At 45.4% G+C, this 22,290-nt stretch overlaps 1 protein-coding gene across 3 annotated transcripts in view; it reads left to right on the top strand.

Annotated features, from left to right (window-relative positions):
* Nucleotides 1-5,987: 5,987 nt before the first annotated feature.
* The window catches only part of TEX2 (testis expressed 2), a 118,944-nt gene continuing 102,641 nt past the window's right edge, over nt 5,988-22,290 (top strand). For 2 of the 3 annotated variants that reach the window (XM_039476342.2, XM_039476341.2), the window contains exon 1: nt 5,990-6,125. The gene's annotated coding sequence lies outside the window, so the exon portion shown is untranslated. Of the gene's footprint in view, nt 6,126-22,290 lie in introns of all 3 variants that reach the window. The other variant, XM_074388852.1, reaches the window with a different exon arrangement.

The raw sequence follows: 22,290 nt of genomic DNA, 5'->3' as shown, positions 1-22,290 counted from the left end.
ACCTCTGGCCTCATATGCTAACTAGCAAAGTAAATAATAGGCATCACCACTGTCCGCTGCCCCATTATGGCAGGGAATTATTCTCATGAGTGCATCATCCACCACTTGAGGCATCGCTAAAGCCCCTGATGACGTCTGTTAAGGAGCCCTTCCCACAAATGCTTGTATCTCAAAGGTGGTGGGAGTCCTGGCTATAAACAGGTTTTCATTTTAGAAGGAAAACTAGACACAAATGAGGCTCTCCCCTTGCTCCCGATCTTGGAGAGTAGTCCCAATCCCGGTGCAGAGTGAAAAGAAAGTGCCGGAGGTTTGCCCAGTCCTCAGATGGATTATTTCCCATAAAGGAACCAGGGGAAGAGGAAACTCAGGAGTTGAGCATCTTTAGAAACTCCAATTCTGTGGCCGTACCTGCCCTTGTCATTACTCGGAATGTTTCACCAACGAACAAAGTCGGCTTCCTCTCATCTTTCCTGTCATCATGTATTTCCTCCTATGTATTCCCTCTTCCTTGGATTTCCTATCCAGCATGGAACCCATGACCCATCACTTTAACCACCCTGTCGTCAGTGCCCCCAGCTGTTAAGTATTTCTCCTGTCTGTCCATCCCTAACTCTGGATTTTCCACACCTGGCTTCTGTGACCAAGCCCCAGAGAGCCATCCATCCAACTCCGCAGACCTGGTGCCACCACAAACACAAGGGTCTCTCAGAATCTTCCCTCTCCATTGGGCAGCTCCCACTTTCATTCCTCTCAGTGGCTTTTCCAGGAACTCACAGTTTCCCTCAAAGCCTTTTGTCATCCCCTCCCCACTCACTCTCAAGAGATGATTTTGCTTCCTACCCTGACCCAAGCGCCACTCCCTTGTCCCCTTGGGCCTTCTTGGACCCTATCCCATCAGTCCTCCACTGAACAGTCTCTTCATTCTTCTTCTTCTTCTTTTTTTTTTTTTTTTTTGAGGTGGAGTCTTGTTCTGTTGCCCAGGCTGGAGTGCAGTGGTGTGATCTCAGCTCACTGTAGCCTCCACCAGTGTGTTAGTTTCTCTACTAGATCTAGTGTTTACAAGTGCCTTCATCTCTATCCCCAGTACTCAGCATACCACCTGGTACTGAAATACACAGTGATTGCTCATTAATGGTATGGCTTGTGGCATAATGATCCCTAATCTTTGTTAGATATACAAGTGTATCAACTTTTTGTTTTTCTGTACTTCTTAATCATTTCTGTCTCTAAGAGTGCAATGTCAAAAACAGAATTAAAAATCTTAGGCTGGGCATAGTGGCTCATGCCTAATCCCAGCACTTTGGGATACTGAGGCAGGAAGATCATTTGAGCCCAGGGGTTCATGACCAGCCTGGGACAGTACAGCAAGACCTCATCTCTACAAAAAGTAGAAAAAAATTAGCCATGCATAGTGGCATGTGCCTGTAGTCCCAGCTACTCTGAAGGCTGAGGTGGGAGGATTACCGGAACCTAGGAGGTCAAGGCTGCAATGAGCCATGAGTGCACCACTGCACTCCAGCCTGGGTGACAGAGCAAGATACTGTTTCAAAACAAAAAAAACTTAGAGCATTTTTTATTTTTATTTTTATTTTTTTTTTGAGACGGAGTTTCGCTCTTGTTACCCAGGCTGGAGTGCAATGGCGCAATCCCGGCTCACTGCAACCTCCGCCTCCTGGGTTCAGGCGATTCTCCTGCCTCAGCCTCCTGAGTAGCTGGGATTACAGGCACGCACCACCATGCCCTGCTAATTTTTTTGTATTTTTAGTAGAGACGGGGTTTCACCATGTTGACCAGGATGGTCTCGATCTCTCGACCTCGTGATCCACCCGTCTCGGCCTCCCAAAGTGCTGGGATTATAGGCGTGAGCCACCGCGCCCGGCCCGCATTTTTTTTTTTTTTTTTGAGACGGAGTCTCGCTCTGTCACCCAGGCTGGAATGCAGTGGCATGATTTCAGCTCACTGCAACCTCTGCCTCCTGGGTTCAAGCAGTTCTCTGCCTCAGCCTCCTGAGTAGCTGGGAATACAGGCACCTGCCACCATGACTGGCTAATTTTTGTATTTTTAGTAGAGACAGAGTTTCACCATCTTGGCTAGGCTGGTCTTGAACTCTTGACCTTGTGATCCACCCACCTCAGCCTCCCAAAGTGCTGGGATTACAGGCGAGAGCCACCGATCCCAGCCCATTTTTTGGTTTGTTTAGAGATTGGTGAGAAAATGGGGATTATCTTGAAATGCAGTAATTGGAAATCTTTCAAGTATATCAGAACCTATGTGGGTTTAACCTGATAGTTGAAACATGGGTTTCAAGAGAGCCTGGCCTGAGGGTTGAGAGGGTGGGGAAAGAGAAAGAGGGCAGAGTATTAGCCTGGGCTTGCATTTCTGTTACTTAAGATCCTATTCTAGGTGAAAAAATTTAGTTCACTTTGTACATGCTGTACATATAGAGTAGCTATTTGGGGGACAAAGTAAGAACTCTTGCTTGATATCTGAATTTAGCATCACAATGCCTAACCTTTTTCATAGGTCACTACAATGAATCACAGATGCCAAGCTCTAAAATCACTCTATTAAGCATGATTGGGGCCAGGCACAGTGGCTCACGTCTATAGTCTTAGCACTTTGGGAGGCTGAGACAGGAGGATCCCTTGAGCTCAGGAGTTTGAGACTAGCCTGGGCAACATGGTGAGACCCCACCTCAAAAACAAACAAACAAACAAACAAAACACCCAAAAAGCAAAATGTGATTTGTAAGTTCAAAGTATTCATACATATTCTTCATTTGATTTTCTTTCCTTTTCTTTCTTTCTTTTTTTTTTTTGAGATAGAGTTTTTTTGTTCTTGTTGCCCAGGCTGGAGTGCAATGGCATGATCTCAGCTCACCAAAACCTCTGCCTCCTGGGTTCAAACGATTCTCCTGCCTCAGCCTTCCAAGTGGCTGGAATTATAGGCATTTGTCACCATGCCCAGCTAATTTTTATATTTTTAGTAGAGATGGGGTTTCTCCATGTTGTTAAGGCTGGTCTTGAATTCCCAACCTCAGGTGATCGGCCTGCCTAGCCTCCCAAAGTGTTGGGATTACAGACATAAGCCACCATGCCCAGCCATTTGATTTTATTTTCATGTCACTCCAAGGGGCCAGAATGTGTTATTGTTCCCATTTTATAGATGAGTGATCTAAAACTTAAAGATATTTAATTATTTAATTTGTTCAAGGTCAAGCAGATGGTAAATTGGAGCAATGGGACTTACACTCCAAGTCAGTGCTTCCTTTTTTTTTTTTTTTTTGAGACGGAGTTTCGCTCTTGTTACCCAGGCTGGAGTGCAATGGCGCGATCTCGGCTCACTGCAACCTCCGCCTCCTGGGTTCAGGCAATTCTCCTGTCTCAGCCTCCTGAGTAGCTGGGATTACAGGCACGAGCCAACATGCCCAGCTAATTTTTTGTATTTTTAGTAGAGACGGGGTTTCACCATGTTGACCAGGATGGTCTCGATCTCTTGACCTCGTGATCCACCCGCCTCGGCCTCCCAAAGTGCTGGGATTAACAGGCTTGAGCCACTGCGCCTGGCCCAGTGCTTCCTTTTGATGAAGATGAGTGATATTTGTTTCTTTTGCCTTTTGAAGTTATTCATCCTCTTTCTGGTAGCAAGATAGGGCCTCATGGCAGGCACTGGAGAAGCCTGGTGGTTAGGGTCATGAATTCTGGCTCTTCTTTCAGCTAGCCCTGCTATCTTGGACACATCACTAATGTGTGAACTTCAGTTTCTGCATCCATAAAATCGAGAAAATAATGATCATATCTACCCTAAAAAGTTACTGTAAGGTTGCAGTGAATTACTATGTGCAAGGGACTTGGCATAGTATCTGGTACATAGTAACCTCTTCATAGGTAGGAAACATTATTGTCTTATGATGTTTATTTTTCGATGCATCCCAATTTCTCGCATTTCAAAAAATAAGGGATCCTTCCAAGTGTTCATGCTGGACCTTACTAGCTTCTAGTTTGGTAATGTATTGATTAATTTAACAATTATATGGAGCCTGGTAGGGCAAGGAGGTTGGTGGCCACTCTGAGATGCACATTGACAGCTTCCAAGGACGTTTGCAGGGTGGTCTCCAGGGCCCCCACCCTTTCCCTCTCTCTCTGTCTCCCTGAGGTAGGCAGCTGAAGATGTGTCCAAGGAGAGCTTCGGGCTGTGTCTCCATTGATAACTGCCTTTGCTGCACATTTCCAGATAACCACAACTGGAAACCTCACCTGTTGGGACATGAATTCCTTTTCCTTTGGGAAGGGTAATAGAAGCAAGGGGTGACCCCAGGCAGTAATGCCTGCAGCCCAGAGACTGCAGTCTGATGAGGCTGATCAATCTGTGTACAGAGTCGTCCCTGGCAACACAACACCCATCAGAAATCACAGCAAAAACCGGGTTATTGTGTGGAGGCCATTCCAAGACGCTGAGATTTGTGTGGGAGGCAGCTGACCTTCAAGATCTAGGTGGGAGGGAACTGACCTCCAAGTCTGAGGACAATGACTTCTGGGTCAGACAGGTGTCTAGACCTTCAAGATCTAGGTGGGAGGGAACTGATCCCCAAGCCTGAGGGCAGTGACTTCTGGGTCAGACAGGTGTCTGGGATACTAGGAAGGGGAGAGGAATTTGCCAGGAGAGTGGGCAGGGCTTGATGATACTGGAATGTGGGAGTAGCAGGGCCTTCTTCTGGGATTATGACTGGCCTGGTGGTGAGCAGAAGTGTGTCTGCCATTAAGATATTTATGCACTGTCTCACAGGTCAGAGAACTAGACTGGCTTCCCCCTGCTTGAGGCATCAAATCTTCTTCCTGCTCGAGGATTTCAAACTTTCAGCTGTTGCTTCATCTGGATCCAGGGCCTCCAGTTCTTGGCATGACTCATTCTGTTCCGTTTTGAGTATCTTAGTAGGTGACCTGCACCCTTACTAGCAAGTCTCCCAACCATATTACTAATTTTGAGGATGAAAGGAGTTTGGCTTTCATTTTGCCAGTTGAATATGAATTTCATGCCTATGATAGACTCAAAATATGCACCTGAGTGTGGTCCTTGTCCGACCTGCATTAGAATCACCTGGAGGGAAGGGTGTTGAAGGCCATCCCAGGCTTAGTGAATTAGAAGCTCTGGGGTGGGACTTAGAGATCTTCTTGTTAAAACCCTCCAGGATGATCTGACGTTTAAGTTTGGGACCCACTAACGCAGGAGACACACCGACAGGTGCTGTGGACACGCGGAGGGAACTCTCCCTATGTGTCAGTGCTTCTGCCAGCCAACCCAGTTCACAGACCATAAATGCAAAATGGGCATTGCTATCCCAGGAAGCTTATTCTAACTTTACCTCTCTGGGCCTCAGATATTGCCTCTCTAAAATGAGTAGTTAATACTAGATAAGTTCTAATAGTTCTAGATAAGAGAACTAGGTAAGTTCGTAACATAGTTCAGGATAGGATGTGGGAGTTAGGTGGGGGAAGTACATACTGGGGGAAACTGTGAATTTGCCTTTTTAAATCAATGTCTGCAGTTGGACGGGGATAGATGTGTCTGATGGCCCTCTAAAACCCAAATCGAGTGAATTTGCCCAGCGGGACATCCCTGCTTCTTGAAGCCTCAGTCACCCCACCTCACCCCCCAGCCTTCGTCTCAAGGGCACTTGCTGCTAGACTGCAGGAAGAGGAAATTAAGAAGTGCAAAGACCTGGAGACAGTATGCAGCTCCGTTGGGCGAGTTAAGCTCTTATCGCTCTCACCTGGGGCTCTTCCAGGTAACCCTCCACACCACTCCTCTCCCTAGCTCCAAGGGCGGCGGCCCCTTTAACAGACCTGACAAATCACTCGCCCATTTCCTCAGCCTCACCTAGGCGCGTGGTAGAACTGGATTGGTTGGGTCTGGCGTGCCGTTTGCTCCGCCCCCGCACCCTCTGGTTGGTGGCGGCGGCCGCGGGCGAGGGGTGGGTCCGCCGGCGGGGCGGGGCGGCCAGTGCCCGGGCGCGGGCGGGCGGCTGGGCGGCGGGACCGCGGCTGGAGCCCCAGCCGAAGCCGGAGCCGCTGCTGCCGGGAGCACGGGCGCCGGCGCAGTACGATGAGGCAGCCAGCGGATTTGGGGTGAGTAGTCTCGGGGCCAGGCTGGGGCGGTGGAGAGAGCGCCCCGCGGGGAAGGCCCGGGCTGGCCGCGGACCGACCCCGCGGGCTTCAGAGTACCGGCCAGGTCTGCCGGCCGTTGGCGCGGCGGGGCTCGGGGGTCGGCCCTCTGTCACGGCGGGAGTATTGACAGGGACGCCCACCCGCGACGCTCCCGGTCGAACCCTTCCTTCGGGGCCCCGCCGGATGGCTCGGGCTGAACTCCGGCGGGAGGAGCTGCCGGCCGCGTCTCCTTAGCCTGCAGTCCCCGGCGCGGGGCTCTGAGCTCAGCCCCTGGCAAGGAGGCACCGTCACGAGCAAAGTAGAGGAAAATGGCTTATAATTTTATGAATGGGGCCCCGGGTTCTTGCCGCCCCGCCGTCCGCGACACGAATGCTTGGAAGTCGAGAACCGCAGTTACTTTTACGCGAATCTGTCAGAGGTGGTCTGCGCCCCGGTTGTTTTTCTCCAACTCCTGGAGAACGCGGGTGGCGGTGGGGTGGTTTGTGTGCTTTAGCAGGGAGGCGGCGGCGTGTCGAAATCCGGGGGATCCGAAGGTTAACAAGTGACATTGGGCTGAGGCCTAGCGCCAGGTGCTCAGCGGGGAGGCGGTGTGGCCGTGGACGCCGTAGCTGCTGGCTGCTGAGCACGGAAACCATACGGTGGGACCGGGGAAGGTGGGGGAACGGCCGGCCCCATTGCACCACATGCTGCCCGGAGCGCACGGCTGTTACGCGCGTTGGTGCAGGGGAGTGTTCCCCTTTTGAAAACGATTTTTGGAAAACTTAGCCCCTCAGTGGGTTGATAGTTACTTCAACCATCGGTTGTTATGGTTACGGGGCATCAAATGTAAGGGCAAAGTCTGTTTCCACCCTCGCTCTTTCTCCAGAGCCGTGAAGTACTTTGTCACTGTGTTTTACAGACACTGCCCAGGGAAGACATCCTTTTTTAGAGTTGAGGGAAAATTGTGGGCTCCTTGAGGGCAGGGCTTGTGCCATATTCACGTCTGAAGTGCCGGTGTCTTCACACCATCACCGCTGTGCACACGCGTTGAAAGGAATGAGTCTTTTACATGTTTTGATGATTCTCAAAGGATTTAGAGGAGTCATTTCAGGAGCCAGATGCAAGCTGGAAGGGAAACAACGAGTGACTTTTATATGGAAAACAAAATTGGAGGGCCTTGAACTCTGGGGTAGGGGGAGTTTGAGTCAAGGTTTGTGAGTTTTAGAGCCGGGTCACACAGAGACGCTTGTCTCATACTGGAAGAATGAAACTGCCGTTTGTTTTAGCTCTTACCTAGCCCATAAACGGTATTCTTTCAGATTCTCTCTTAAAATGGTAGTTGGTCTAAAGTTATGGAAAACAGGTCTCCTGAGGTAATATGGATAGAGTGGGATTCTGCCATATCATTTCTTTCTTTTTCTCTTGGCCCCTTTGGGAGTGTGAAGGCTTGGAGGGAGAGGATGTGGAGGGCTTTGGGTGAACTGAACTTGTTTGCACGTTTATCTCCAGTAAAGGGCACTGTGCCTGAGAGGAAGGAGATTAACAAATTGATTCAGATCAGAAGATGGTGGTAATTGAGTCTACTGACAAGCAACCCAGGTGCTGGAACAGATGAGGGGGAAGAAAAAATTCAGGAGTTTGGTTTGGGCTGAGTGTTGGAGGTTTGAAGAGCAAATTATGTCATCATGTGAGAAGATTAGAGACATAGCATACACCAAACTTAATACTCATAATTAGAGATTATGTTATTAGAATGCTTCTGGCGAAGAAGCGGGAAAGATGAGGCTTTTAGATAGAATAAATATGTAGCATGTTTCGGACAGAAAGCAGTTGCCTGGAATAAAAAAAATATTAAAATAATTTTGCTGTATGCCAGAAACTGCTAGACATTATAGATATAATGAAGGGTTTGTTGTTGTTGTTGTTGTTATTTTTAAAGGATGGAGAGTTTGTTTCTGTATGCCATATTAGTTGCCTTTCCTTCAAGTCAAAAGCTCCTGTTTTCTGGAAGGTTTTCTGAATCCCTTGAGGAAAGAGAGGGGAGAACAGCACAGTTTATTACCTAATATGAGAACAAAACAGAGCAATGGGGAAATTCTCCTCACTATAGATTACTTTAAGTATCAAATTGAATCTTCAAAGACCAGTTTTCTGTGTCAGGTTGCATATAAAATTATATTCATCCTCCTGTCTATTGACTGGTATCTTTTGATGGAAAGTGCCTGATCTTTTTTTCCATTTATCAATTGATTTATTCAGAGTTAGGAACTTCACTAAACACACACTGTGTCTTGTTCTCTAGGTGTTTCTAGTTCTTTTTTTTTTTTTTTTTTTTGCCTGAATATCCCTCGTGGTCTACTTTCTTCTGTCTGATCTTATCTCCTGAAGATCTCCTTGGGAATTGTTGAGGTCACACTGAATGCTTACACTTTCTGTCCCAGCAGAAGACTAGTATAGAAAAGAGCATCGTTGAGTTCCAACTCTGTCAGGTGCTATTTTCTGCCCCTTATGTATATATCCTCTCCAGTCCTTTAAGGGAGCCCCTTTAAGGGAGGCGTGAGAGCCACATTTTACAGAAGAGGAAACTGAGACTCAGAGCAAATCAGTAACTTGCCTGAGGTGACAAGCTGGTTAAATGGTGGAGCAGGAATGTCAGTGTAGGATCTTGATTAAAAAACGTGGTTTTTTTTGGGTCAGGCACAGTGGCTCACGCCTTGTAATCCCAGTACTTTGGGAGGCAAAGGCAGGACAATTAGTTGAGGCCAGGAGTTTGGGACCAGCCTGGATGACAAGAGTACGATCCTGTGTCCAAGCAAACAAACAAAACATGCTTTTTCTGTTGTATCACGTTGCTTTTCCTTGGAGAGAAATGGCAGTTTATTAGAGATCGTTTCTTGCAGTGCCCTCTTGAGGGGACATGTGAAAGGTGAGGTTCAGAGATGTTCAGAGAATTGCTGCACTACTGAGCTCCTGTGCTCCTGCTGGAGCCAGAGTTAGATGTCTCTCTGCCTACTGCTGTTTTGAGTAATCCACAAGGCTGTTGGAAAATCTTTTACTGCCATGGAAAGGTGACTGGGCCCACTGGGTCTGTATCCTTGTGCTCTGTCTACCAGCTCTGTGACCTTAAGGATAAATTACTTTCTGTGTACCTCAGTTTCTTTGTCTGTAAAGTGGCAAAATATTCCCAGTTCAGCAATGCTAAGACTGCAATTTGTATAATCTAACATTTCTAGGGGGAAAAAGCATCTTGTATTCTATGGGGTCTTAGAGTTGTAGTTGGCAGTGGCTTCCTGTTTTGGCACATAAAATAACAGTGTGTCTTATAGTCAGTGGTCTTAGGTGAACTATGGTATATTACTTATAGGTAGTTGTGAGAATTAAATGAGATCACTCATGTCCTTGGTTATAGTGGGCACCCAATACCAGGTCATGCTGTCCACTGACAGGATGAATGGTTAACTGGGAAAAACTGGGAAGCATCTCGTAAGATTTGCCACTCAAAGCCCAGGCAATAATCCATGATTTGTGGCTGGAGGAACATTTTCCAATTTGCCTGGAGCTCTGTCCTTTGGCCGACTCCTGTCCCTGTGAGAAGCATTAACTTGAGGAGCTAACGAGCCATGGACAGACAGCTCCCTTTGTTTTCCTATTCATTAAGGTCTTTGTCAACTTTAAATCCCAGGTTTAAAGTAAATATTATTATAAGCAGACTGGAAGCCCATGCTGTTGTGAATATTCTTACATATGAGTTTTAAAGCAACTCATAGGTTATACAAGATTCTTTGTTGCTCCTTTCCAAACGTCTTATAATGCTTAATTACACTGTGTGAAGTGTTCATGAAGCACCATTAATGAGAGGGATGCTAGGAGGTCAGAAGCCCTTGACCGGCATTGGTGGGGTGGAGAGAACACTGGACTTGGAGTCAGGAGGCTCCAGTCTTGGTGGTTTCACCTGTCATCCCCACTTGACCGTCGGAAACTCATATTTCCCAGTGGCTGTGTGGATTACTCAAAATTGCTCTGGGCAGTGAGGCAGGATACCAGCTGTACATCACTTAGCTACTTTGGACTTGAGAAGTCTCTCTTCCAGGGCTGGGCGTGTTGGCTCACACCTAGCACTTTGGGAGGCCAAGGCAGATGGACCACCTGATGTCAGGGATTTAAGACTATCCTGGCCAACATGGTGAAACCCTGTCTCTACTAAAAATACAAAACTTAGTCTGGCATGGTGGCACATGCCTGTAGTCCCAGCTACTTGGGAGGCTGAGGCATGAGAATCACTTGAATCTGGGAGGCAGAAGTTGCAGTGAACCGAGATCGTGCCACTGCACTCCAGCCTGGGTGACAGAGTGAGACTCCATCTAAAAAAATAAAAAATAAAAAAAATAAAAAAAAAATTCTCTCTTCCAAAATGAAAAGTTGGTTTCTTAGTGCCATCCCCCACTGCTAGCAGTCTCATAGATATTATATGAGTTTTTGAATCTAAGGATCTGAGAAATTAAATGATTGAAAGAAAATGATTTTGTTCAGGACTTTTGAAGTCTCAGGTGCTTGTGATAGTGCTTTGAAAAACAGAAAACAGTAGGCAGGTGATAACAATATGAGTAACTATCATTTATGGGGAATCGCATGCGAGGCACTGTTCCTCCTTTTAAACCTTACACTACCCTGTGAGTAGTAGATACTATTATGAATCTTATTTTAAGATGAGAAAACTGAGGTTCAGAAAGGTTAAATAACTTGTCCAAGATTACACAGCAAGGTCAAGGACTGATAGCTGGGCCTAGAACACCGGCTTATGCTGCTCCCCAGTGGATGCCTGAAACCATGGATAGTACTGAACCCTACATAAGCCGTGTTTTTTTTCCTATGCTTATATACCTATAATAAAGTTTAATTTATAAATTAGACACAGTAAGATATTAACAATAGTAACTAATAATAGAACAGTTGGACCAGGCGTGGTGGCTCATGTCTGTAATCCCAGCACTTTGGGAGGCTGAGGCAGGAGGATTGCGTGAGCTCAGGAGTTCAAGACCAGCCTGGGCAACGCGGTGAAACCCCCTCTCTACTAAAATAGAAAAAATTAGTGGTGCATGGTGGCGTGCGCCTGTAGTCCCAGCTACTCAGGGGGCTGAGGCAGGAGAATTGCTTGAACCTGGGAGGTAGAGGTTGCAGTGAGCTAAGATTGCGCCACTGCACTCTAGTCTGGGTGACAGAGCAAGACTCCATCTCAAAAAAACAAACAAACAAAAAATAGAACAGTTATAACAACCACAGTTTGGGAGACAGAAGAGTCATTCTTAACAGATCTTAGCAACCTCAGCACAAGATTTTTTTCCTAAGTGGAGAACTTTCACTTTTTCACTTAAAGTAAGTATTTTACAGCTTCACTTTGGCATATCCAATTGCCAGCATCATTAATCTTGTGCTTTGGGGCCGTTGTTAAGTAAAATAAGGGTTACTTGAACACAAGAACTGTAATAGTGTGACAGTTGATCTGATAACTGAGATGGCTAAAAGTGACTAAGGAGTAGGGAGCACCTACAGCGTGGATCTGCTGGACAAAGGGAGGATTCACATCCTGGGCAGGATGGGATTGGACAGTGACAAATTTCATCACGCTCCCCAGAATGGCATGCAGTTTAAAACTTATGAATTGTTTATTTCTGCAGTTTTCCATTTGATCTTTTCAGAACTCGGTTGGCCATGGGTAACTGGCCCTGTAGATAAGTGGGGACTACTTGTATTGGGAGAACTTTGTTAAACTTAAAGAATTAACTCTTATGGGAGTTGCAGAAGACTTAAGTCCTTGAAAGGCTTTTCTTTGGTGAACAAAAGCCATATGCCAGGTCACTATGGCATAAATGGGACTATTGAGAGGAGAATCTAACCTTTCTGTGTGGAAGCTGGCAGAATGGGAAACGTGGGTGGGCTTTGAAACAACCAGGTAACCTTTGTCTGCTGGATTTGCCTGGAGTATTGGTTCTCAGGGCTTTTTCCTAAGAAGATTATTGTGACAAACACATTAAGTGTCTCCCCAGCTTATTCTAACAGTTGAAAGCAGCACTGGGCTAGAGGAGCTGGCTTCAGTCATAAGCTTATTTAGGATTTGAGATTAAAACCCACCCCTTGGATTGCTCCTGCAGATAACCTTTCAGAATCACAATATGCATTTTATGTTTCATTTCTCTTGCTGTTCAAAGCTGACATAAGCTATCCTGTTCTTTTATTCAATTTTCAGTCCTTTCTTAGACCTAATGCTGTCTTTTAGGCAGCATTCTTATAGATGGTTATATTTATTATTTTAGGCTCAAGATAGAGAATTTAAAAATCTTTACTGAAAGGATTGACTGGACAATGACTGTCATTCAGCAAGTATTTGAGCATCTACCAGGGCCAAGCATTGTGCTTGGCATTGGAAATCTGATGGGGAGCAAAACAGATTTCCTATAATCCTAGCACTTTGGGAGTGCACAAAGCACATTGTCTAGTCTAGACAACAAACAAGTCAATAGACATAAGCATCATATATATTGGATTGTAATATGTGTAAAATTTCCTTCCTCTGAAGGAAAAGAACAGGGCACCAAGAAAGAAGAGGAAGAAACCAGCACCTGGGGGTGTGGGGCAGAGCATTTCAGGAGAGAGAGCAACGTGGATGTCTGGCTGCTGTGAAGAGGGGCAGAGAGGAGACAATGGGAAGGGCAGGCCCAGAAGGTGCCAGGCTGGAGAGGACATGAACCAGACCCTGCTCAAGGGGTCTCAGGAAGCTTCTTAACCTCTTGTGCCTTACTTTCCCGCCTCCAAGAAGCTATGAGGGTTGAATGAGCCTTGAGAGCCATGCATGTACAGAAAGCACTGTGGATAGGGTTTGCTGACTCTCAGGGCCATGGGGAACTTGACCTGGAGTGGATGAGCTTCTCTTCTTGGTCAGCATTTCCCATGATTCCATGTGTAACGTAACCATAGGGCAGAAGGTAAAACTAAGACAGCTAAGTAGGTATATCATGGAGGCATTCTAAGGTAGCTTTGTGTGGTGTGCTAAGCATTCAGCCCATAATCATGGAGGCATTCTAAGATAGCTTTGTGTGGTGTGCTAAGCATTCAGCCTGTACCTGGGAGTCTTGGCCCTACCTGTAGGCATCTCTGCAGTGGGTGCAATACTCAGTGTGGAGCAAGGTGGACCAGAAGCAGCTATTCCTCTGCTCCTGCCTGTAGTTATCTGCTTTAGTTTCTGAATGCAGGCAGGCGATTTTTAGCCTTTTTTCCTGATAAGAGGAGACAGAGACTACTGGCCTTATAGCCAGGTGGCCAAACATGACCACTCAGAGTTGCTGTGTGCGAAACCTGCCTAACCCCATCTCTGACGAGATTTGATGATGTTTCCCCATTCAAAGGAACAACCATGCCTCAGGATTATACAAGGAGAGAACTTTATAAAACAGATCACTGGCTTGGGATAGTCAGTAAAGTGCTATGAACCCAGCCATATTAAAGTTATAATTATCTCGTAAAGTATGTGTGAGACTTGGTCAATTTGTATATAATTGACTAAGTTTTAAAAAAAAACTTTTAATCTGGAACATTAAACAAAAAAAATACACAAAAGTAAAGAATACTGTAATGGATTTCAGGCATCTATTACTCAATTTGATAATTATCAACTTTTGCTAATCTCGTTCTAAGATAGTTCAACACTGAAGCATTTTTGGTGGATTTTCTGTCAGTATAAATGCGAAGTTGGATTATAAAATCATTTGGTAGATATCCTAGGAAAAAAATGTCTGCACACTGCATAATTATAGGGCTGGTGTTAGGTAGTTGAAATTCAGAATCTGAAATGAACATTTCGTGGAAACCTCTTATAGACTTGTTTATGAGAAGTAGGCATACAAAATTAAGAATGTTTTCAAGATGACCAATAGCAACTAAATATATTGTAACTAACTTAATATGTATTTACTAAAAATAGCAACTGTACTGGGCAGTGTGCAAAGTACATTAAGTAAAAAAAAGGGGGCCAGGTGCAGTGGCTTATGCCTGTAATCCCAGCACTTTGGGAGACTGAAGTGGAAGATCACTTGAGGCAGGTATTTGAGACCAGCCTAAGCAACATAGTCAGACCCTACCTCCACCAAAAAAAAAAAAAAAAAAAAAAAAAAAAAAGCCAGACGCTGTGGCACACACCTGTAGTCTTAGCTACTTGGCAGGCTGAGGTGGGAGGAGAATCGCTTGAGCCCAGGAATTCAAGGCTGCTTTGAGCCATGGTGGCACCACCACACTACAGCCTTTAAGAGCAAGGTGATAGAGTGAGACCCTGTCTCTAAAAATCACAATGGCTCATAAAATTTGAGCCCACAATGAAGTCACAGGTTATTTCCAAACATTCTTAGCAAATTTTACACAAAACCCAAACTGTGAAACTGAGAAACAGTATTTTAGTGGCATATGTTACTTTAAGTTCAATTTATAGCATTCACTGGTAGCATGAAACAGATCACAAGTTAATATGTTTGAAAGTTTCTATACGTTGAATTTTGTTTTTATTTTTTAAAGGGGAAATTTAAATCAAACTTGCAAAGACCCTGTAGCAGTGCCTCTGTGTATCACGGTACAACAGACCATTAAACATTTGAAAGGTTGTAGTGCAGCAGAGAATTGGAAGCTTTAATTTTAATTAAGCTGAAACCAAAGCTTTAATTTTAATTTAAATAGTTCCATGTGGCTATATTGGACAGTATAGCTCCAGGGTTGATTGAACCACCAGTTCATGGTGATAGGATAGAAGCCAGCACAAACTAATTTGGGCAACAAATCAAAGGGCACAAGTCACATGTAGGTTCCAAACTCAGTACATATTAGAGAAAAGGAGTTTGATTATATAGTAGAAGGAAGAACTGCCTGGGGGCATTCATGATCTTCCTTTCAGAGCAAGGCTGAAAGACCTGAGAAGTTTTGATTTGATGCTATGATGTCTCCTGGGGCTCAGAATATTATGAAATGAGGAGTGAATCTCTGAGTGAAAAGAACTCAAGCTGCTTGTTGCATGAGGAATGCTTCTAAGAACTAGAGAGGAGTCTATTAAGTGGCTTGTGTGAAGGTTTCAGAAGGTAAGATGACCCCCAGCTTTGGGAGTTGTGTTAGCTGCCAGGAGGGTTTAGAGGCTGCCTCTAGGCAACACCCAGGGTCTCAGAGAAGACAAATGTGGAGGGCATGAGCTGCTGCTTACCTCTTTATCCCCAGAACATAGTAGATGCTTGATAAATGTGTTAAAAATGGATGACAGTTTCAGGACTAGATTTAGGAGTAAATAAGAGATGGGTTTGACATTTTTCTAGAAATTCTGAAAAGTAGGTGCTGAGGAAAGTGCAGTGCCAGGGAGCTGTAGAGTTTGCTCAGCCTGTGCTTTCTGCCAGAGGTAATTGACATTTCTCCTCACTGGAAATGCATGCTCCACCTCCTTCCCCTTGCCATTATCTACTGCTGCACCAAGTACTGCTGATTTTTAGCTTATAAACATCTCTTGGATGCTTCTTTTCTCTCAAGCTTCTCTGGCACCGTTCTAGTCTGGTCCACCTTTGTGCTTGGAATACTCCAGCAGCCCCTCACTGATATGCCCTCATCTACTTCTACTCCTTTCTAATCTCTTCACCACCCAGCAGTCAGAGTGGTCTTTTAAAAATTCCTAACATGGCCAGGCATGGCAGTTCACACCTGTAATCTTAATGTTTGGGGAGGCTGAGGTGGGAGGACTGCTTGAGCCCAGGAATTTGACACCAGCCTGGCAACATAATGAGACCCTGTTTACAAAAAAAATAAATTAATTAAAAAAGTAAGCTGGGTGTGGTGGCCTGTGCCTGTAGTCCCAATTACTTGGGAGGCTGAGGTGGGAGGATCGTTTGAGCCCAGGGGGTGAGGCCATAGTGATCTGTGATCGCACCACTGTACTCCAACCTGGGTGACAGAGACCCTGTCTCAAATAAATAATCCTAACATGATCATGTCACATCCTTGCTCAAACTCTCCGAAGGCTTCTTTGTTGCTGGAGGGATAAAATCTACATTTTGAACATGTTTAGGTGCTGTGTGATCTAGCCCCTCCTGCCTTCTCCAGCCTGGGCCTCTGTCTTTCCTCCTGGTTTAGTGTATTCCAGGCACATTGGCCACCTTTCTGTTTCCAGCTGGAAGAGAGCTAGACTTTTTAAGACCTGAACCCACTTCAGGAAACAGTTCTCAGGAAACAGTTCTACTCCCCACCTCACCACTCCCCACCATTTTCTCTTGTCCTTTGTAGCACTCATCACAATTTGTTACTACATATTCTCTAGTAGATACCTGCTTTTCCTCTTCTTCCAGGAAGGCAGGGACCTTGTTGATTTTGCTCCACATTATATACCCAGTACCAAGCTTTGTATCTGATCCGTTGGACATGCTTCTTAAATATTTTTGAGGTGAAAGAATGAAAGTGCAAGCCACATTAGAAAACAAGGGGAAACTCGACTTGAGGAATTCTCTTTAAAACTTGGTTATGTGGCTGGTCACAGTGGGTCATGCCTGTAATCCTAGCACTTTGGGATGCTGAGATGGGAGATTCCTTAAGATTGTTAAGCCCAAGATTCAAGACCAGCCTGGGCAACATAAGGAGACCCCCCCATCTTTAAATTATTTACAAAAAATTTAAAAATTAGTTGTAGTGGTATGCACCTGTAGTCCTACTCAGGGTACGGAGCTGGGAGGGTTGCTTGAGCCTGGGAGGTCCAGGCTGCAGTGAGCTATCATTGTGCCACTGCGCTCCAGCCTGGGTGACAGAGTGAGACCCCACCTCAAAAACAAACAAAAACAACTTGGGTTTATTGGAGAAGTTAAATAGTTTTTAGAGAATAATCTGGGAAGGGAAATGAGGGGAAAGAGTCCACAGGGATCTATCATGGAAACTGTACAGAGGGTGTAGAGCATCCTACAAAAGCAGGTTCTTAGCATGTTCCGTGCCCTTGTCCTAGACTTGAAAGGCATTTGCCCATCATGTTGCAAGGATGGGATTTGAGGCTGACCCTCTCATCAGGATGGGTTTTCTGCACCTAGCACCAGGAGGCACTGATATGGGGCTCCATTAGATTGGAGTCTTCCATATACAGCCCACAGCCAGGGGTGCAGTAGTCTTCCTCTCTTCTTAGTGGGTAGGGATCCTGCCCTGCTCATACTTGTACCTTTCTCCTCCCTCTGACCTCCCTCACTGCCATCAGCAAACTAGAGTGCTTTGTCTGTGGGGGGTGTTTCCTGAGTGTTTCTGAGTAGACCCTGGTACTACCTGGTGGACCCTAAAGAGGGCTCTAGGCAGTAATAAGAGAGAATTCTGGTTGCACCTTGCACAGGGGAGGCTTCCTGCTGTTGTTGGTAGATTTCCTGTTGGAAAGAAGCTGGGCAGCTGTGTTTAATCCTGACACTGCAGATGGGGAGGCTTCCCCCTTCTCTCTCTTCCTGAGGCCTACTTCCAGATGAGTGGGGGAGCCTGCCATTGCTCATCAGGTCCACCTGACTTGTAGTAAGGAAAAAGGAGAAACCTGGGTCTTCCCCAGGAACTTTGAAGTTATGAATAGGAAAACTAAGGACTTGATGCCGAGATAATGTTCTTTTGGAAGGAAGGGACTGGTTCCCCAGATCAGCACCTCTGGTAACCAGAGAGGAGACGTTTTGTGAAGGCTAATGTGTTTTTTGGGAGACTAAAAGTTAAGAAGGCTTTAAACTTTATATTAATTGGAAATTTGTATTATGTATAGTAATTAGAGAAAAGGCTACAGGAAAATTACAGAATCGGATAATGGGAGACCTGTGCGACTTAGTAGCATTCTAGGTACCAAAGTGGTGCCTCGGAACTCTTGAGTGGAAACTAGCACCAAAGCTGGTTGGGAACACCACTAAGGGAGGGGCTCCAGTATCTGTAAACTCATACCTGAGGATGAACAGCTCATTCTCCCATGTGCTGGAAACCTTAACAGCACAGGCAGGCAAATAGGATCTGGTAGTCATTAAGACTGGAGTTAGAGCAAAGTACTATGGGGTACACCTGGCCCCCCCCCCAAAAAAAAATCCTGTGATTCATTCTGTCCTCTGATCATGGAAACCTGGTGGAAGGCATTTCCTCTTATGATGGAAAGGGGAAAGCCAGACACGGTGACTCACACCTGTATTCCGAGCACCTTGGGAGGCTGAGGCAGGCGGATCCCTTGAGTTCAGGAGTTCAAGACCAGCCTGGGCAACATGGTGAAACCCTGTTTCTACAAAATGTAAAACAAAAACAAAGATTAGCTGGGCATGATGACGTGCACCTGTGGTCCCAACTACTCAGGAGGCTGAGGTGGGAGGATCACTTGAGCCCAGGAGGCAGAGTTTGCAGTGAGCCAAGATCGTGTCACTACACTCTACCCCGGGCAACAGAGCGAGACCCTGTCTCAAAAAAAAGCAAGAGGGGAGCAAGTTATGTTGTGTAGGATGCTGTCTGCCAGACCAAGATGACAGTGTTATTTTTCATCAACAGATTTTAAAGCAGGCCTCCGGCAGATGTGGTAAACCATGCAGGTGTTTGTATAAGGTGAAGTCTATTACAAGTGGACCATGTGGTAGATTCTAACCCTACCTTGCTGATAATTTTACATCTTAAAGCAGGTAGAGGGAATTGTGTTGGATTTAATGATGACAAATGGGGAAAAGCCATCCAGAGGGCAAGGGAGCATGTGACTGAGGCTGGGAAATAAGAACAGAGCTCTCGTTGAGGCAGGCTGGCTGGCACCTGACCATTAAAGTTGCTCACTAACAGCTGAGCATTTCCTACCTTCTATTATTGTTTCCTTTGATAAAAACGATGGAAATGCTCCCACCGAACCTGCAGCAGGAGCCATCTTGGTATCCTCAGTGCCCAGATGTGTGTTCGAAGTGACTGCTTGACTGTTAGTCCATGACAGTGGCGATCTGATGTGGCCCTCCCAGTTTCCCATCCACCTCACTTATAGTTAGGAGCAGAAACTGCTGCAGGAAGCCTGACAGGCGCTGCCCTCAGGGATTTACCCTCTTTGCCTGGCTGAGTTCAGGGGTAAGATCGAAATGGAAAATAAGTCAGAGTAGCTGAAAACCTGTGGGAAAGGAATTGCTTTTGTTTTAATTTCTCAGGGTAAGGCTAATGTCTGTGGGGATACAGTGAGTGGTATTCGATCCTGATGGGGTAGGTTAATTGTGAAGCAGGAACATTACTTTTTTTTTTAAGTCTAAAACTCCCAGCAGAAATGATTATTGATTATGCTCTGAGCCAGAAGCCAAACTCATTTGGTCAGCCTAGCTTTTGTCTTAAGGCTGTGATCGAGAGCAGTGTTCAGAGGGGGCCTCATAGCCTGAAGTGAATTTTATTTCAAGTGGTACTAAAATCTTAGGGAAGGAAAAAAACACATCTTGAGTTTAGTTTTTGAGTTAGGTGATAGAATTATTTTGGCAGCAAGTATAGCAAGCAGATTCAGGGCCCAGAATTTTCTGGGGTAGATGGTCAAGAGGTTCTTCCAGAAGTCTGGATGATTTTTTAATGCCAAAGTGTTAATCTCAAAAAATAAAATTGAAAACTAGTATATATATATATTTTTTTTTTTCACCCACTGCTCTGAAGAAGCCTTCCAGAAATTGCAAATTTCACTATTTCTAAAACCCAGCTTTCTTGTGGTCTGTAAGAATTTTAGCCATTTTGTGGCATCTGTCAGAGAACTGAACTATTAGCCTGAGTTTCCCCTCTGAGAACTGCCTTCCAGCTCCTCCTGAGCTCCTTCCCGCAGTGCTCCAGTGTAGTGTCCTAGCCTCTCACCCTACACGCTGCTGAGTAAGCACAGAGCAGGCTGTACTGTCCATCGGTTAATGTTGAATGAGATGGGTGCTGTATTCGAGCTAAGGAGAAAAGGAGTATATATATATTTTTAACCATACTTTTCTGTTTTAGGAGCTTGTTTATACAAGTGCTTAAGTTGGTATTTAAAGTTGGAATGAGAGGGTATGGTTTCCTGTTCTTATAGCAGTAAACAGTAGGTAAGGGAGGCAGGTACCTGGGGTCAGCCCTTTAGGGTTTTGTTTTGTTTTTTTTTTCTTTTCTTTGAGACAGAGTCTTGTTCTGTTGCCCAGTCACAAGCACAGTGGTGCAATCTGATCTTGGCTTACTACAACCTCTGCCTCCTGGGTTCAAGTGATCCTCCTGCCTCATCTCCTAAGTAGCTGGGATTATAGGCGTGTGCCACTACACCTGGTTAATTTTGGTATTTTTAATAGAGATGGGGTTTCGCCATGTTGGCTAGGCTGGTCTCGAGCTCCTAACTGCAAGCAATCTACCCACCTTGGCCTCCCAAAGTGCTGGGATTACAGGCATGGATTACAACACCCCTGGCCAGCCCTTTAGTTCTTATCCCTGTCTGTCAATGTGGGTACACAGGGACATCTTTACAAGTGTGATGCTATTGCTAAGGGAGGGAGGGTTCCTGCCAGATAAGCAGAAAACCTAGACTCTGGTGTGGGAACCCTCATCTAACCACTGGAATGATTGCAAGCCAAATTCTTTGAGGCTTGATAAAGGGCTTATAAAATAGGCTACACCTGCATTTAGTTAATATGGACTGGTTATCTAGTGATCCCTTCAGCATTCAGCAGAGGATGCTGCTTAGAAGACAGTGGCTGTGCTTGGGGACTATCACTGGGCAGGTCCAGACACTGGTGAGAGGCAGCCTTCTGTGAATCTTTAAAATGAGGTCCTTACCCATCCTTACCTTCAAAGACCTTTAGGGAAGGTCTTTGAAGAATCTTAAAGCAAGTATTTTAACTCTTTTTTTTTTTTGAGACAGTCTCGTTCCGTTGCCAGGTGCCAGGCTGGAGTGCAGGTGCGATCTTGGCTCACTGCAACCTCCGCCTCCCAGGTTCAAACAATTCTCCTGCCTCACCCTCCCGAGTAGCTGGGACTACAGGTGCGCGCCACCACGCCCAGCTAATTTTTGTATTTTTAGTAAACACAGGGTTTCACCATGTTGGCCAGGATTGTCTCGATCTCTTGACCTCGTGATCCGCCCACCTTGACCTCCCAAAATGCTGGGATTACAGGCGTGAGCCACCGCACCCAGCTGAAAAATTCTTATAAAATAGTTAAATTCTTTTCTCCCTAATTAATAGCTTATAAATTAGTATACAAGTTTTTCTTTTCTCTCTTTCTCTCTTGTTCTTTATTTTTATTTCTTTCTTTATTTGAGATGGAGTTTTGTTCTTGTTGCCCAGGCTGGAGTGCAGTGGTATGGTCTTGGCTCACTGTAACCTCTGCTTCCTGGGTTCAAGTGATTCTCCTGCCTCAGTCTCCCAAGTAGTTGGGATTACAGGCAGCTGCTACCACGCCTGGCTAATTTTGTATTTTTAGTAGAGATGGGGTTTCTCCATGTTGGTCAGGCTGGTCTCGAACTCCTGACCTCAGGTGATCTGCCCGCCACAGCCTCCCAAAGTGCTGGGATTACAGGCATGAGCCACTGCACCTGACCCATTCTTTGATTATTTTTTATTCTTTCTCTCACTAACATAAAGCACTTACCTATGTTTTGCAATTATACTTTGTTTTTCAATCGATTGGTTATTTTTTGTCTAGAAAGTAACCAGCTATTTTCCCATTACAGTCTTGGTTCCAGGAGTAAAATTGCTGGCAAAGCTTTGAGAGGCACCAGAAGGCTATCCTCTTCCTGGAGTGAGATTTCACATTCTGTCTCTTTCTGTTTTGCCCAAATACCCCAGAACCATGCACCCATCATCCAAAAGGGTGTAGATCAAAACCTTACTCTTCCTACTCAAAACAATGTAATGAATTCTGTACATCTGGGTTTTTTAAACCTTGGGGAGGGGGAAGATATCTGTGTCTCCTTGAAAATCGAGTGCAAAATCTTGTGGATATTTTTGTATGTATATTTGTGTGCTGGGGAGGGATATTTGATGTTCATCAGGTTTTCAAAAAGCCCTCAACTGAGAAATGTTAAGGAAGAACTTTGGGTCCAAAAATCTCATGTCTTTCATCTAAAAATCGCTAAAGCCAGCTTTTTAGAATGGAGAGACCAATTCACAGTAGAAGAACCTGGAGCACAGACAGCACTGGTGAG

This window comes from Saimiri boliviensis, chromosome 17, assembly GCF_048565385.1.
Source record: "Saimiri boliviensis isolate mSaiBol1 chromosome 17, mSaiBol1.pri, whole genome shotgun sequence".
Classification (NCBI taxonomy): domain Eukaryota; kingdom Metazoa; phylum Chordata; class Mammalia; order Primates; family Cebidae; genus Saimiri; species Saimiri boliviensis.
The sequence above is the reverse complement of the archived record's forward strand: the minus strand, read 5'-3'. Positions and strand labels throughout refer to the sequence as shown.